Source organism: Solanum lycopersicum, chromosome 4 (genome assembly GCF_036512215.1).
Source record: "Solanum lycopersicum chromosome 4, SLM_r2.1".
Classification (NCBI taxonomy): Eukaryota; Viridiplantae; Streptophyta; class Magnoliopsida; order Solanales; family Solanaceae; genus Solanum; species Solanum lycopersicum.
This window is the reverse complement of record NC_090803.1, coordinates 6118218-6137564: the sequence shown is the minus strand read 5'-3', so window position 1 is coordinate 6137564 and position 19347 is coordinate 6118218. Positions and strand designations below refer to the sequence as shown.

Genomic DNA, 19347 nt, shown 5'->3' with positions numbered 1-19347 from the left:
ATTAAAAGTTTTAAAACAAATCATAATTATTAATAAAATTATATTTTAAAAAAGTGGATGAATCAATTCGGGATGTATTACTTCTTTACCTTTAATCATAAATTTCTAATTCAATCTTGAAAGAGAATCAAATTGAAAGTGTCCTCCTAAATAAGAGGCTCAACATAAATTTAATTGGGGCTTCGATTCGGACTCGAATAATTTTGGATGTCATTTTCATTAATCTATAATTTCATCGTGTTTTAGTTGTGTTTATGACGATTTTGATATTATAGTTGGATTATTAATTGGGTGGAGTTTAGTAGTAATGAGTGGATAGTGGGTTGGTTTATAAATAATACAAATAAATTAAATTATAACCAATAGTTGAACATCAAGTATTTTAAAAAAATTAAAATAGTTTAAATTTAAAATCATTAAATAAGTGGTCAATTTTGAACTCAAAGGTTGATGACAAGGGTATTTTGGAGCCAATAGGTGGATGAAAAAGAAATTTTGGAGTCAATAGGTGGATGAAGGATAATTTTATTCCATTTTCAATACTTCAAAGGTTTCAGACCCTTTTTCATTTAGTATTTTATAACTAAATTTAGAAATTTGAAACTCAAGAAAAATCAACTAGGGACCGCTCAAACGGAGGGCTAGTAAAGTTTTTGCTTCGTGCGCGTGATAATTGAGATCTTAATTAATTTAATTAATGTAATAAAAATTAATATATTTTATTTTCGATTGGATAATATTGAAGTGTATACATTCAAATTTTTAATATTCTGTATGAAATATAACCAAACATAATTTTAACTTCAAATTTTATTTAATTTTTAAAAATTTTAATTAATGTAATAAAAATTAATATGTTTTATTTTCGATTGGATAATATTAAAGTGTATACATTCAAATTTTAATATTCTTTATGAAATATAACCAAACATAATTTTAACTTCAAATTTTATTTAATTTTTATTTTTTAAATATGATTAAACATTCACATCGTGATTTATATTTCATTATTGAATTTATGTATATTTTTTTTTACATAATTTTATTAATATGCTTATTTTTTTGTCCTCGTGTTAACCGGTAATTAAAATTGATTCACATTTCAATATTCTAATTTTTTCTTTACATCTTAAAATCATATTAGGTTATTTGTATTAAATAAAATCGGATTATTTCTTAGATTCGCTTCATCAAATTGAATCTATATTTTTTTTGTCTTCTTCTTTATTTTATTCTTCAATTTCATATTTAAATTAATATTATACATTAATTTCAATAAATCATTCCATATACGGCTTTAATGTCTCATACATATTTATTTAGTCAAAAACATATTTATTTATCATCTAAAAAATCATGAGAAGACATTCCATCATAATACGGTGTTTTAAAATAAAATTATACGTAATATTAATTAGTATTAATTCATATCCTATATTCTTTTAGAACAGTATGAAACACAGACAAATACACTAGATACTTAATGAAGAGGAGACATCCACGATAATATAAAATAAAAATTGATCAAATTTACTTAACTACTATTTGAAATTTAAGTTAAAAAATATAATGTTTTGATATTCATATAGAAGAAAGCTTATTATAAAGATTATGCTCCCAACATTTCTTATACTGATTTTTAAAATTCAAATTTAAAATCTCTAATTAAAAGCAAAGGATTCTCAACTATTTTCACTACTAAGGACAATTAGGGGTGAATTTAGATATAATAAAAAATGAGTCACCAAAACCCATGATCGAGACAAAAATTTAATATGTTACATGTATAATTCGTAAAATATAACAATTAAAATCACTAATTTTGGGTGTTTGTTTTTGACGTTTTAAAAAGCAATTAAAATGCAGCATTGCTTTTTTACTTCTTTTTTATTTTTTAAAAAATAAAAGAAGCTAAAAGTAGGTTCCATTGCAAACATTTTATTTCACATAAATTAAAAATAAAGTAGTTTTCGAACTTGTTAGCTGAAAAAATCCACATTCTTTTCTTCCTTCTTTTCCATTCTTTTTAGCAAAATCAATTATAATATTTAGATCTAATCTTACGTCAAGGGTCAGCGGCGGTTCAAACGTACAAATTGTCTGAGACAAAATTAAATTGATATATTTTTTATAATCGGCTTTTTTTATAATTTATTTTCAATCAATAATTCATATAATGAATGCATTTAAGCTTTCTTGCGACATAGTTAGGTATATTAAATTTCTTCTTATAACTTTTTCTATTACTATAATATTTTTTGAAAATCGTATTTAATATTTTTCTTATGAAAAAATCCATATCTATTATTGCTAAAATATATGAGGCCTCTCAAATTTGAAAGCCTAAAGTAATTGTCTTTTTTTTCTTAAAGGGACAAAATCGTGTCTTATAATGGTGCACCCTTCTTCTTGGAATCTTAGATTCACTTCTCAGAACGGCTCAATGCCTTTAAAAATGAGACATACGTCTTAGGGCCTCCAAATTCAAACGCCTAGTTTTTTTAATGATATAAAATTAGTATAAGCCTTATTAAACAAAAACAAATATTATATTTTTTAAATATGTTTGTCATTTTTTTAGTTTGTTTCGAAACATTAAAGAATGTTTCTATTTTGAATCAATTTTTAAATTTAACTTCCACATGATATCTTTAACATCACGAGATTAAAAAATATCTGTAAATATATAGTTTAAGACCATTGAAAAAATTATTTAAAAAAATAATTTTAGATCTCAAATGTAAAAAGATAATTAAAATTAGGCCTTCTAATTATTTTTTTGCTATAAGCCACTAATTAACTTGTTTATACTCTATTTTCCTCAAATCATACTAATTAAATTCCATCATCTACGTCATTATTGTTATTATTGTCGTAACCTCAATTCTATAGAATATAATATTAAGAATCTTAAATATTAAACTTTGTACTTAAATCTTAAATTCTTACTATTATTGGGTGAAAAAAGACAAATTAATTAATAAATGATTATTATGGTAAGGTTAATGATAGAAAAGTCCAAAATTTAGTTGAAATAAGTTTTTTAGTGAGCATATAAAAGTATATTTTGTTAAAATATAAAGATGTTACACAAATAATTTAATCTCTTTAATACTCCAAATATTTCATCAACAAAAAATGTAGATAATTTCAATGGTATTATTATGTTTTAAAATATCTAATTAAATAAATTCATTTATATAAATAGATAATAAAGAAAGAGTACTTTGAGAAAACAAAAATGAAAACCTTCTTTGTTGGTGCATTTGGTCATTTCTTCATTTAGTATTATAAAAGATAGAAAATATATAAAATTGTATTAGAGGGAATAATGTCGTTATTTCATTAATCAGAAATTTCAATTTTAAATTTTCAGTATAATTATTTTTTTGATTGATAGAAAGTATTTTTCATAAATGAGATTTATATAATATATTCAGATTAATCAGATTTTACTGTAAGTATTCAATATTTAATATAAATAATAATAATAATAATATATGGACTAGTTTTTAAAATAAATAAAAATATTTTTATTAAAGTAATATGAAATGATGTAGGGGTAATTTTTATAAGGTCTACTATTCAAGACTATATTAATTCATTTTCTCAAAAATAATTCTTATACACGAATCTATTTTGTTTGAAATTAATGTCTAGTTTAAGACTATAAAAAGAATTTGAAGTTTTTCTGAACGAATTAATTTTAAATTTCAGATATAAAAAATAATTAAAAATTAGATCTCTAATTTATTTTTAAATTTAAGTCACTAATTAGCTTGAGCCGCCACTGCTCACCTCAATTAATATAAATTAAAGTAACTTTACCTGTTCACTTGTTGTTAATTATATTTTAAACTAAGATCGCCCATGTCATCGGAGACAAGTCTTATTTTTACTTTAGATCCCAATACTATTTTCATCTATCTTAATTATAATTAAAAGTTAAAAAAGAAATAAATTTGGACATTTTTATCGAATAATTTGAATCATGGAGTCTGCTTGTTTGGCAATGGAATTTCATTTAATGACAATTGACAAGACCAAATACGATATATTTTTCTTTTTAATTATCACTATTATTTTATATTGAGACCTTTTCTATCACAAATTTAAAATAAAAGATAGGTAAAATATTCCTAATCACTTATTTAAAAGGATAGTTTCAGTATTTTTTACATATATTTAACGTTACTCCTTTTTAAACTCTATCACTCAATAAATAGAGTCACATAGAATAATGAATGAATTTTTATTTATTAAGAATATTATTATATTAATATCCAAAAAAACAAAAATTTGTACACTTCTTAAACAATTTTATGTAAAGAAAACCTTCGGTTAAGGATCTAATCATTATATTACATTTTTTTCAAAGGTTTCATAATTGAAATTCAAGATCGAAGAAGAACTTGTTGGGTTTTGTTGTATATCATTTCATGGTGCTTGATAACTAGCTATCGGGGATGATGTATATATATTTCATGCTTCTAATCCAACTCAAGTCGAACCAATTCGTTCCAACGGTAATAGACTACTTTTGCTATCTCCAATTAATTAACTTCTATCCTTGGGTTCAACAAGTTTTGTATCGCCGTTTACTTCAATTTTCAATTGATGATCTTCAATTTCATCCACGTGATCATTGTCACAGGACGATTGTGCAGTATCAGTGAAAAATTGATCAATTAGATCGGGATTGAGGTTGAAATCGAGATCAATGTCCAATCCTAATAGCAACTTCTTTTGATCGAACATGGTGCTATCACTGAAAATTGATGGAGTAGTGGTAATAGTAGTAGCGTCGATGTGAATTTCATCATCGTAACAGTTGTAGGTTGAAAATGTACTATCCAAACATTCCTCGATTTCTTCTTTGAAGTTTACGTCTCTGTTTCCTTTAATCCATGGAAAATCAAAAACCCCTGTTTCTGCATTTGGACCTATACTTGTACCTGACGCATCGTCTTGATGAAATTCCTTTGTTCGCATAAAATCCTTAGCGTTATCCCATTTATACCTAATTTGATCAAAATCATCATCCTCATTCATCATCCTCATCATCATGACTTGGTGTTTCTTCTTCTTGTAAATCGTATTCAACGTTTCTCTCCCCCTCTTTCTATTATTCTCCATTTTTTTTATATCAAAATGCAAATTCAGATACTCGAATAAAATTTTAAAGATTTTATACCTAAAAATGGAAACTAAGAGAAAGTTTTTTTAATAGTAAGTGATGATGATGATGAAGAAGTCACGCTTTTTAATAAAAAAAACTATGGATCCGAAACTCCATAAAATACGCAAGAAAAAAAGTTTAAATTTGTTATCTGACATTTTCTCGTGACTAATAATTTTTAAAAAAACTTCTTTCCTTAATAAATTGCTATATTAACAGGTCCATACATATTTTGAGAGGATTTAATTTAATTTAATTTTATTATTATTTAAAAAAAAAACGGAAACAGAAAGTTAAAAACAGTTGAAATTTGAAACCGTAATTTATGCCACATTTGCAAAGGCCAAAAATGCATGCAATTTTTTTCTGTCATTTATTTGAAATTTTGTTTGGATTTTCTTCTTCTTCCTCTTTCTCTTTTTTTTTAATTTATTTTTTAATTTAACGGGTTCGTGATGAATCAGATTAACTTATATGCACTAATAGTGGGAAAAAAAAATTACACCATCAGCTCATTTTTAGAAATATTTATTTTTTAAAATATATTACTTATTATTAGTATTTATATAATAATAAAAAAAGTATTATATGATAACTTGAACTCTAAATTAATTATATGAGTTTATTTAGAATTCTTCTTGATTGTCAAAGATGAGTAGATTTTTTTTAGTATTTACTTGTCCTCTTTATTTTTACCTCATTCTTCATCAACACCCTTGAAGCAATTTAAGACAATCATTAATGGTAACTTTTTTTTTTTTAAATCTAAATTAATTGTTTTCATTAAAAAAAACATTAATCATAACTTATTAAATCTTCTTTCTAATATTAAAAAGTTTTTTAAATAGATGCTTCAACTTTTCTCTTTCTTAGTTTTTTCGATTCTCTTCTTAGTTCATGTTATCGATAATCCAAAAATTAATTGAAAATAGACTTTGATCCATATACCTTCATATGTATTCCAATTTATTTAAGTAGTACTCAAATCAGTTTATTTAAATAATACTCATAGACGATAGTATAAAAATATTTGAATTTTATTTCAAAAAAATCTTAAATTTATAGAGAGCGTTTAAAAAAAAAGAAAAAGAGAAGGTAAAAGAAATAAGTATTTCTAAAATTAAGCTAACACTGTAATTCTTTGTGTGTGTGGATATAAGTTAAAATATCCCATATCGGTGAATAAATAAAATTAGATAAAGATTGAGCTAGTTTTTAGAGTGTGCGAGTTAAATGAAAAAGTCTGGTATGATCAAAATCACACCCGTTGTGACCCTTGATTCACGCATGTGCATGCATCATAATTTGTATAAATTTACAGTTAGTCAGAGTTTGAAGTCCATATCAATCTCTAGACTAGAAACTTTCAAGGCTGGGGAAATGATCATGAGAGCCGGCGGTGGTTGTCCATTTTCTAAGGTTGAGATCAGCTTTTCATTGACAGAATGAGTTACTTGTATAACCTGTTGAGACACCTTATCAAGCTTCACACGACCACATCTATCATCAATTATAAATTGTTTCATTAGTGATTCAACTTCATCTTCTGCATCAACTGCAACATCTTTGATTATTCCTTGCTAATAATTGCTTCTCCGTCATCACATTTGCCAATTAGAGACACTTGCAGAGTGCCAAACATCTTGTCGAGTGACTCTAATTGTTGCTTATGAACCTCTTCTACGCCAACTAATAAGTTGGACCGTAAAAGCTTGTTTATGGTTCCCAACACAGAAGTTAGTGCAGCGTAAGTAGCCGCCATCTCTACCTATATACACACAAGTTTCATAAATATTGTATATATATCACATTTCAGATATATTTGTTAGATTGTCACATCAACATGCAATATTTATTATTGATGAATGGTGATTTGAATATGGGAATCGTCCTTTTTACTGATATGTACAATTCAAGTTTAAGTTTGTAATACCAGTATGACACAATGAATATTAATGAACACATCCAACTGAACAAGTTTCTCAATCACAATAACACATCACTTATCTTAGGAATTTTTGACCAAAGTAAGTCATTATTAAAATTAATTTATCAAAATAGTACATTTCTTTTTAAATTTTATAAAACCAGTATAAATGTAGTTCTCAGTAATGTTTTAGGTAAAATTTTATTCAAAAAAGTTCAATAACTAAAAGACCAAAATCTGACAAAGTAAACAGACATAAAACGTTACTGTCAGTAACGTTTTATATTTTGTTACTCTAGACACGTTTTGCAGTTAACACGAGGAATTTTCTACGATATCAATTAATTCCTATTTTTAATAGTTGTCTTGCTTACTTATTGCATCAATATTAATTCAATAACTTCTTTATTGATAGTCTAATATTTAATAATCATAAGAAACCGATTGGTCTAATAGTTGGAATTGATGGTTACCTTGGCTAGAAAAAGATCTTTTATATGAATTATTCACAAATTTTGAAATTAAAATGACACAAGACAAGCTCCAATTAGTTTAAAGTCTTCCTCACGTTTTTTTTTTGTTTAAAAAGGTATTGTCTATACATAAAAGCAAAAGAAAAGAGAAATCATATATATTTTCAATTGAAGGCATGTACAAAATATATCTATCCATTTCAATAGTGGAAATTTGAATAATGAATGAGAGATGTACAAAATTGAATTTCAATTTTCAACCATTTTAGAGAAACGTTACTGTGAGTCACGTTTTAGCTGTAAAACGTGCTTTAGAGCAACGAATTATAAAACGTTACTGGCAATAACGCTTTATGTCTATTTACTCAGTCAGATTTTTGTCTTTTTTGTTATCAAATTTTTTTGAATAAAATATTATCTAAAACGTTACTAAGAATTATGTATATACTAGTTTTGTAAAATTTTAAAAAAATATATTATCTTGATGATGGCCTGCTTTGATAAAAAATTTTGAGATTCAGACTTTTAAACGTTGATTGTGTATTGAACACATATATGAAAAGGGAAAATTTTTGACATTACAAAATTTGATAAATTTTACAATTAGGAGGGTTTTCGTGCTTATTCAAAGAAATGTAATTTTAAAAAAATCAAATTAAATATTCAAACAAAACTTCAACTTCAAATCTAATCTGATATCAAACGAGCTCCTGATAGCTAAAGAACTTACGAGAACGAACTTTCACCTTGTTAGGAAGGATTCGATTCACCTCGCAGATGGTAGATGCTTCTTCTTTCTTTCCTTGTGTTGAAAAATTGAAACTGAAGCAATATTTGCAAAAGTTGACTCTTAAAATGAGAGACAAGTCTATATATCAAATTCACAATATTTTTATATTTTAATAAGCTGAAGTTTTCTAGAACTTATCTGACTTAGCCTTTTGTAATTTAAATATAATAATCTCGATATCTATAATAATTTTAAAGTGAAAGAAAAAAAAATTATAATCATAAAAACCTTGAGCCACTAAATGAGATTTAAATCTTTCAATAGAACCATTTGCACTCCACGGAGGTTTTGACCAATCTAAGTCATTATATAAAGTCATTTATCAAAATAATATGTTTTTCTAAAATTTTATAAAATTAGTATAAACGTATTCCACAGTAACGTTTTAGGATATATTTTATTTTTTAAAAGTTGATGGCGTCAGATTGATATACGTTACTCACAGTAACGTTTTAAGAGTAAAACGTTACTTACAGTAACGTATATTAACCTAATGCTGTTAGTTTTTAAAAAATAAAATATACCCTAAAACGTTACCGTGAAATACGTTTATACTAATTTTGTAAAATTTTAGAAAAATGTATTACTTTGATAAATTATTTTATATAATGACTTAGTTTGGTCAAAACCTCCACAAAACTTGAACCAAAACACCCATTTGTTGCCAATAATATTTGCATTTTGGTTAACATGTTCTCCACCCCATCAGATTGAAAATAGGAAATAGAAGTGTGAAAAAAATACTTTTAACCATGTATGAAACTCTTTGAATTTTCCGAAGGATTCAGATTTTTCACACATCAAATGGGAGGATCCGCCCAGTGTTGTTACAACGGAGCAGTGTTGTATTGTTCTTCTTGTCCTTAACAAAAAAATCAGAATGAAGAAATTATTATACGTTGAATAGAAAGTAAACTTTTAGCAAGGGAAGAAACATATAATTAGGACAAGAGGTTGTAGGAAGAAGAGAGATAACTCTTTCACAAACTCTTAACAGAATGAGTGCACTAGAAAAACTTCTGTAAAAATTTAAAAGAAAAAGAGGCTCAAAGTTGTTGTTAGCAAGATTTGAACTCACAAACACTCGAACACTCGAGGGATCGACTCTTTCAAGGCACCTTAAACAAGTAGGCTAAAACATGTTGCTGTGTTAAAGGTGTACCAAATATATTATTTATGTATTATTTTATTTGTATTTAGACGAAGAATTGGATGTAGCTATTTCCCTATCAAAAATATTATAAATATGAATACGACATACACAAAGATTACAAAATACATTTTTATTCTTGTGAGAAGTTAATTGCAAAATACAAAATTACAAAGCAGCGGTCCTAATACTATAACTCCTCATTCTTTGGTCATTTTTGAGCATAATGAACGTCCCCTTCAACTCGAAGGTATATGCATCACTTTGACTGTTCAGAGGTGTCAAATGGCAGAACACTTAAAATCTGAACCTTCAAGTTGATCATAACTCTACTCGACTTATGCTTTGAACTGATAACGAGTATATGCACTTCTAGCATTAAAATCGTTGTATTTGATCTCGATCCAGGTCGTGTTGACAGGGGTGCAGCACTGAGAGTGAAGAGTCCGATTAAAATAGCATCTTGAGTTTCTGTGGCGCAAAAGCAACAAAACTTGAAAGCTGGAAGAGTTTTACAAGAAATAATTGCAGGAATTACAAGAAATGTTTTCGATGGCACGAATAATCACTTGAAAGCTGGAAAAGTTTTACAAGAGACTAGAAACGCATAATGGAGCATATTTATTCGACATCTCTTAAATTAAACCACACAGAAACTTATTTTCAAGAATCACAATGCTTGAAAGACAACAGGTTTGTTTCGTCGGAATGGACTGCAGAAAGATGAAACAGTGAGTGATCCACGAGTATTTTATTTGCCATCATTGATCCGAGGGAACACCATGCCTTTATTCTATCCTACATGGAAAATGTGATAGATGTAAGTGTTGGAGAGAGCTTTCTATGCTAAGAAATGTGAAATCGTGATTGCAGAAATTGTACAACGACTAGAAAGTAACTTATGAACAAACACAAACGTATGATGAAGATATAAAATCATTTGTCAAGACAAAATGAACTAATTTGTGGACGAGGGAGGGGGCAATATAATGAGATTGAATTTGATGTTGCTTTCCGGACCTTGCCTCTGTAGTTTTTTTCTTTTGATTTCTATGGCAGAACTGACTGCCTGGAATGTGCGGTTCAGCTTCATCTCTGAAAGATAAGGTAAATCAGACAGCTCGTGTGGCAAAGCCTTGAGATCATAACAGGAAATAAGAGCAAGGTGTGTAAGACTTTGGAACGGACGATTTGATGCATCCCAAGTTTCCTGCCCAGACAATGTGCAGGACTTGGAGCTTGCTAAAACTTCCTTTCTTGGGCTTCCTATTCTTCCCTATGAATGCATTATCTTTCAATTTCAGTACCTTCAAGACATTCCAACTGCCCCAACATATCTGCCTCACTCCACTCAAACCTTGTACTTGACAAAGTTAACTTTTTCAGTGTTTTTTTGTAAGCTGAAAAAGTGTGGAGGAAGGTGAAGCTCTTCACTAAAATCATTGTTCAACAATTTCAATTTTTCCACACACCTTAGCTCTTGGAAACTGTCGAATCCACGTCCCTTGGTAGATTTTCCAAGAAGAAGTGCCAATTGCCCTTCAATACCCAACTTTCTGAGATGACAAGCCTTTACAGTTTTTTTGCATATATCTGGTGTAACCTTACAAAGAGTTTGTAGACAAGAAGTAGGACTATTGCTTGTTGGGGTAGGAGGGGGAGGCAATTTCACAGGAAGGTCAGAGTGCAGTTGTCTCAATTGTAACGGTTTCCATATGTCCTCTTTAATCTCAAGGATGGAGCTTGAAGTATGTGTATCATCATTACGAAGTATAAGAGTTTGTAAATATAAAAAATTACGAAAGAGTGAAGGAAGCACAGTGAAGTTGCCTCTGATGGCAATATACCTCAAGTGAAATAGCCGATAAAACATCTTGAAGAATTCAAATATGAGGGATTGAATGTCCAACACCCTGATGAGTGGAAAGGCGTTGGGGATGAGTTGGTATTGAATTTGAGCAGAACTTATGGAGAATGTCAATTCTCCATTGATGAATGTTAAGCTAAGCTTTGAGAGAGAACAGAAAAGAAGAAAAGCTCTGCAATTTGGGAATGAGTACTTAACTTCATTCAATGATCGATGTACTGTATTTATACAAAACAATAACAAGAAGATTCTAAAAGCTAACTTATCAACCTGTACAATATTCAAGGAATAACCAACCTAACTAACAAAAGCATGGAAGAAAGGTTAACTAACTTATAACTAACTGACTCTGCTCAGCTAACATTAATTGTAAAACTAATTACATTTTTGAATAAAACATAAACTATATATCTCAACAGCCCCCTCAAGTTGGAGGTGAGTAGCTCACAAGCCGAATGTTTGAGTGTTTGGCACTCGGCAAAGCTTTCGTCACATAATCTGCTAACTGATCATTAGTCAAAATGTGATGGAGTGTAATGAGACCTTCTTGCAGTTTAGCTCTAACAAAATGACAATCCACCTTTATGTGTTTTGTCCTTTCATGAAAAACAGGCTTCTTTGCTATGTGAACAGGTGCTTGGCTGTCACAAAACACGAATATTGGCAAGTTACATGGCAAATCCAATTCAATCAGCAGCCTCTTTAACCATACTAACTCACCCACCACTTTTATAACAACTCTGTGCTCTGCTTCTGCTGAAGATAAATGTTTGTATCTTAGATTTCCAAATAATATTGTCCCCCCCATCAACACAACAAAGCCACTTACTAATTTTCTCGTATCAGGGCAGGCAACCCAATCTGAGTTACAATAAGCAGTAATTGAGCAATCTGCATTATTGGACAAGTGTATACCCATGAAAGGATCCCTCTTGAGGTATCTGAGAACATGGTAAGCAGCCTCTCTATTGTGCCATCAACTTTATGTTTAACATTGTAAACCCACCTGCATCCAATGGCCTTCTTCCCTATGGATATCTTAACAAGGTCCCAAGTGTCATTGGCATGAAGAGCTTCAAATTCTGATGTCATTGCTGCCTGTACTGCTTCCTCATAAGAATGTGGTTCATTGTCATGTAAAAGACCTTTAACTGCTTGTTGGCTATTCTGTCCAAGACTTGTGAAGGGCAGATAATTTTCAGATAAAACAAGGTGAGAATAAGGTGCTGAAGGTGATGAGGATTGGTGCGGTAATGAGGGAAGGTAGTGGCTATATTCTTTCAGGTAGATTGATGTAGTGTGAAGTCTACCACGCCTTCTTAAGTTTGATATTTGGTTCAGATGTTAAGTAGTGGTGTTTGGCAAGGGATGATCAATAGAGGTTTGGTCATTTAGTGGTGCTGGATTAATGTTCAGTGAATGATCAAAACTTGGAGGTTGTGGTGTTTGTGAAGGTACAGGTAAACTAGCATTAGTGACAACAAAAGTGGTGTCATCACCCAACACAGAGGTTCTGCTAAAGACACCCTAAGTGGAATTTAACATGCTTGGATAAGTATTTAAATGTTTCAATGTTGTTGTAAAACTATGATCAGATTCAGAAAAAACAAGAGGAAAAATGTTTTCATGGGAAGTCACATCTCTGGAAACATGTATCTTCTTGGTGCTTAGGTCCAGAACCTTATAACCCTTTGTATTGACAGGATATCCAACAAATATGTGAGGTTTGGTTCTTGGGAAATTTAGTTTTGTGGCAGACCTAAGGTGGGAGTAAGTAGGATTTTGGTAGTAAAGCATCTCAAAACGTGTTTTGTTATGAATTACTGAATTAGGAAGTCTGGTTACTAAGTAGGTGGCTGTCAAAGTATATGTAGTGGGGAGTTTGGACTGATACAATAACCTCCAAAAGGTGCTTGTGTTTCCTTTCCACAACACCATTTTGTTGTGGTGTATAAGGACAAGTCTTTTGATGTATTATCCCCTTGGTTAGGAAGTACATATTGGTTTCATTGTTAGTGAATTCTGTACCATTATCAGTTCTTATTGACTCTAACTAAACTGATTTTCAATCAGTGATATGAAGGATTTTACAGCCTGAAGGGTGTTGCTTTTGCAACTGAGGAGGTGAGTCCATGTTGATCTACTGAAACCATCAACTATGGTCAAAAAGCATTTGTCATTATTATGCCATTTATCTAATTTGGTTAAAGCAAGTTAATGAGCTCTCTCGATTAATTCCAGAATGCTTAGGAAATCTAAGCATGCTACAAGTGCACATACATGTGTATCGTGAATTAGTGTCTAAGGCACTAAGCTCTTCCCATAGTTTCCTAATTCTGGTATAGAAACCAGTGACATCTAAGTTCTCCTGATTGAGTTCATTGATTTCACACTGCAGTTGAAACAATTTAGCTCCATTAGTTTGATCGTACCTATCCTCCAGTTCATCCCCAAATTTCTTTCGCATTGTCTACGTACTGCAGGTTTGTCTCTGAGATCATTGGATAGGGAATTGAATAGCCAGAGGTCACCATGTCATCGCACCTTTCCCACTGAGGGAAGGTATCTGAATCTAGCCATTGATGAAACCTGTATTATATTTTATAGATAATCCACGAAGGATGAGCGATATCCAGATCCATCGAACAGAACCTGAACACTCGTGGATCCGGCATTTTCAGATGGATGAACATAAAACACACTAGTCAGATCTGCAGAAACGTGAGTTGGAGCTTGATTCCCAGTCGAAGTTCCTTCCTGAGAGTTATTTTGTTCCATAATGTGCAAACAAATCTGCTTGTGAGTGAAGAAGAAAGAGAAAACCAGAAATTGGAGATACCTAAGATGCTGTACAATTCTATGTTTAGGGATACAATTATACGGAATAGACGAGAAGTATTTGGATCTTTTATAGAAGGAAAAACTCAAACACCATGTTGGAGATATACTTGTTGAAAGAGACTTATCCTTTGAGCTTCATTAATGCAGAACTCATGCAACATGTCATGGAGACGATATGTTTTGATTTGACCGTTAGATCTCTTTTGCATCACCATCACTAAATTCCTCCCGGTGAAGTCGCTCAAGTAAGTCTTTGCAACCTCCTCGATTTCACTGCCTTGAAGATCGGACTTTATTAGCCCCTCAGCAACTCATAAGCGAATACGTTTCCAAGCAGGAATATCAAAGCCTTGAGGAAATACTGCAAAATACAACTAGGCTGCCTTTCTCTGTTGCGCCAAATGATTGTAACTCGTTTTAACAAATTTCAAGCAACTTTTACTGTCATCTTTGTTTATAAGGTGCTTTCCCACATTATTCTTTACTAGTTTCCATTCACAACCTCTCAAAGCTCCTGCAATCACCACTATAGCAAGTGGTACGCCACAACATTTATCTACAATCTCATTTCCATATCCTCTTAACTTAATAGGACACTCCCTTGTTTTGCCAAAAGATCTTTGTTCCAACAACTTAAAAACTATCCCCTTTTGACATATTTTCCAGATTGTGAGGATGAGCGCTGACAGCTTCAGCTACACGTTGTTGGCGAGTTGTCAACATGATTCTGCCCCCTCGGGGCTGGGATTTGTTGTTTGAGAAAGCTTTCTCGACAAAATCTACAACTTGTGAGTCCCACACATCATCCAAGACAATGAGAAAACCATGTATTATATGAGCTAATTGCTCCTCATCCTTGTCATTAATTAGTTCTTCACTATTGCTTGGCGCGACTTCTTTTACAATCTTAACAACAAGATCCTTTGGTTTCTTCGATGTCCTAATATAAACCCACATTCTCTTGTAAAAATGAAAATCAAGTAAACTTTTCTTGACAGTGTGGTCTTTCCAAGTCCTGGCATTCCCACAATAGGTATAACATCAAGATCTATTGATCCTTCACAGAGTCGCTTTATCACATCTTTTGCAGGCTTATCAAAACCAATCACTTCGATATCCTCCACAACAGGACCCTATTGAAATTATCAAATTGTGACAAATTTGGGAGATCAAACTAGTTCAAGTAAAGCCAGCTGAAATAAAAATAAATATTTTATACTTGCTTACCATAATAAGGGTTCCAATAAAATTTATGCCTTGAGAGGTATAACTTATTCCTACATAAACTTTTATCGGACAAGGAAAAAGTGTTTGGGATTTTAATGATTGTGAAAACATAAATAATCTAAATATTCAGAAATCCTATCAATTATTTAGGATCGTAGAACTATATGATTTTCACATATATTTATTACTATGATAATTTCAGTCAAGAATACACCCGAACCTGCCATTATAATGTAGTAGTATATGGAAGAAAATATATAGTTTAAAATTTATGTACAACCGCCATAACTCGCATTAGTAGTTTGTTATATTGTGGTATGTATGATGGACATTATATAAGAGATTTATTGCATGCGCAACTAATGTTTATTAAATATTAATGATATATGATTATTGGGCCAAGTGGGAGAATGTAAGAATTATTATTGTTAATTATTTCTTACTTATGACCCAAGTTTACTTGTAACCCAAGTAATACCATAATAGTAGTATTTAATAAGGAATATATCTCGTCCGTACATTCCTCACTTGATGGACGTACCAAATTAAATCATAACCTCTATAAATTGGTCCTCCCTCCACCCATTAGGGTCAATCACATATTCTCTACAATAATTCCATCGCATATTCTCTACAATAATTCAAAATCGCTGACGGTTGTGATAACATAAAGTTAGGACAAGGAGGTAGAAACCAATTTATGACTAACGCTTCCGCTTTTCTCTGTGATGATGTCTTCCTCATCAAGTATGTGCTCCTAACAATCTCTATGTAAGATTACCGTGTTCAAGATCCTGATATTTTGTTATATCCTAGATTATTTGAAATGATAATTTTCGTAAATTATGTAACCACATCAAAAAATAAATAACTTATGTAGCGTTGTACTTCTGAATTATGTGAACTAAAATTATCTTCAAATTGTGTACATAACAACAGAGCAGTTCAAGTTGATAATATATGCTAATTAACCGTTTTAAATTTCTTCTGTTTTGGAGATGCTACATTATTGGTTATTCTTGTATGTGCTTCTTTGTTGCATGCACTGGAAATCTTAATTGAATTTCTTGTGATTGACTAGATTACGTTAATACATGTTGTCCATGCAATTTGATTGGTTTTAAGTATGACTTAATTTTCTGGTGTTTCCAAGTTAAACTTGTAAGAGTAATTATGGCCACAAGTTATTATATACTCACTTTATCTACAAAGTATCATCAATCTTGTAGCTAATTTTGTACTTGTGTTTGGACTCATCAGTTAATCCTTCCATAATGTAATTATTATGTTTAGTTTAAAATTTTCAATAAATCAAAGTGGTCGTTATATTGATCAACAAATAATATGTGTATTATCTTTTTATAGTTTGTTAGTTTTTAAAGTGACCAAACTAGAGAAATTAACGTTTACACATATAATATTGGCATGTTCAGTATTTCAGGAGAGACAGAGCTTGGTTTTTCAACCTAATGCATGTATTATGTTTTATAGTTTTTTAGTCAACAAAGTGGTAAAACTAAAATGTTTAAAATTATTTACATACACAAAAATTTATAATGTTATGCGTGCTTTGTATTTATACAGTTTGTTCGTTACCAAAGTGGCCAAACTAGAAAAATTAACGTTTACACATATCATATTTATGATCACTGATGCATGTATATGTTTCTATAGTTTGTTAGTCACCAAAGTGGCCAAACTAAAATGTTTGAAATTATTCACATGCACAAAATTTTATGAGATTATGTATGCATTTGTATTCATATAGTTTGTTAGTCACCAAATTGGCTAAACTAGTATTGTTAAGAAAAATATGCACTCATACTCAAGTAAGAACCTGCAATACTCAAGTAAGAGACCTGGTACCTTTACAAGGTCCCTAAGTTTGTCAAATCATCAAAACTACAAATAACACATATCATATCATCACTCTAGTACATTATGACTTAAACTCATTGTCTTACCCATATAAAGACACCTTTGGTCATAAATCAATGGGACTTGAACCCAACTTATCATGGTACACTTAGACTTTAACTCAGTGTCTTACCAACTTGGTGCGGTGAAACATGAATTCACCGTATTACCCTCAACCAATGTCTTAATAAACCAAATGTATTACCAAAAATAAATATTGAACGCCATAAATATAATTTGAATTTGACTTAAAATTAAATAAAAATAAACAAACTAATTAATTGGAATAACATGTTAGAACCATAAAAAGTCACAAGTAAAATAAATTAAAACATTGTACCTCACAATATTGTTATGAAGATTATCATAATTACTAACCATTTTAAATAAGAACAAAACAAGTTTTGTTAGTACAAATAATATATAGAATATGAAGTATACTTGCTGCCGAAGACTTACTAGGATAATTCATAAAAATCTAGAAATACCTATCATTGATTCTTGACGAATAATGAGAAACTCGTGTGGATAACGTGTTGTAAAATTAAAGAACAAAAGAACAATATAAAGACGAAGACAAGAAAAATAAAGACAAGAGGAACAATATAAGATTACTTTCTTTGTTTCAAGTATTCACCAAATCTCCAAGTGTGTACAATATGAATCCTTACTTCTATTTATAGTGTAACATAGAGACATACAAAGGTTAGTCATAAACATGACATTAACAAGAATATGATGAAGGAGGTTATGAAAGTGTAATGTTACAAGAATAATAGTTATAAAGTTAGAGGTTATGGTTATCTTCATAATGGAAGAAAGTAATGGACATAATGAGTGTAACTTCTTGATGTAGTGGACATCTACACTATAATATTTTATAGCATTTTCAATTGAGACATTTTTGAGTTATAAAGATAAAACAAATATATTCTTGGATAAAAAATATCGTGCATAAGCCGAGAATCAAACCCAGGGGTTTTGTGGTTGAGTAATTGTGTTCTTTTACTTTATTAGTTATTCGTGATTATGTTATTCGGACTCTATAAAAAAAAAAAGACAAAAAGATACTTGTCGTATCCTTCAAAAGCAGTACATGAGTGCAATAATGTTTTTGGAGAGTTCGAATAACATATCTAAACAATATGTTATTTGATATTTTATTAGATGGCTAAAGCATGACAATATATAATAAGTTTATGTATGTAGTAAAGGTTGGTTAGTCTTCAAGAATTATGTATCTCCATTTGAATGATAATTAAATGTATCTCTATTTATTGGTAGCTAGTGATGGAACTATTTGTGTTTTGTGCATTGTATAATTGAGCAACTTTACATCATAGGAGGAGATTTTACAATGCGTGGAGCAATTGAGATATTCGAGGAATTGAAACAACGAATGTCACACTCCTTTTTCGCGTGTGCAGCGTAGGTGAAAGGGTTTTTTTCAATTTGAGTTATGGTGTTCCAAGTCACCTTTTTGTTTTAATTCTTAACCAAAAGGAAATAACTCTTTGTTTTCGTCTGTGAACCAAAAATTCAGGTAAGGAATTCTGTTGACCGATGGGAAGGTATTAGACATCCCTCGAGTCCCGTGTTTCTAGCACGGTCTCTTTTATTGACTTATACTAATTTTAATTTTTTTTTGGATATATTATTTTTAGGCCATGAATTGTATACATTTTTTATATGTGAACTTTTATTTAGTCTCAAATCAAATGCATAACTGCATTCTTGACTTTCACATTTGGAGACATAATTGTCATCTCTCAAGTTCATCACAACTAATAATTTTTATTTACACTTGCTGATTTAAATTAATGAACGTTAGTTATTAAAATAATCTGGTCAAGGTGCGTAATCGCATTCTTGAGTTCTTAGTGTTTCAAAAAAAATGTGTAACTACATTCTTAATTGAAATAAATATTTATTAATATGCCTAAAACTAATCTAGTCATTAAAACAAATATTTTTCC

General features: G+C 30.1%; 1 long non-coding RNA gene across 2 annotated transcripts; it reads right to left on the bottom strand.

Moving 5' to 3' along the window:
* Positions 1-6275: 6275 nt before the first annotated feature.
* LOC138348256 (uncharacterized) lies at positions 6276-8433 on the bottom strand. Of its 2 annotated transcripts, none has more exons than XR_011220564.1 (2): positions 8310-8433; positions 6276-6947 (listed from the first exon to the last, which is right to left on the bottom strand). It is a non-coding gene; the product is annotated as an uncharacterized lncRNA (long non-coding RNA). The 2 variants fall into 2 exon arrangements; XR_011220565.1 differs by having other exon boundaries at positions 8326-8433.
* Positions 8434-19347: the final 10914 nt, after the last annotated feature.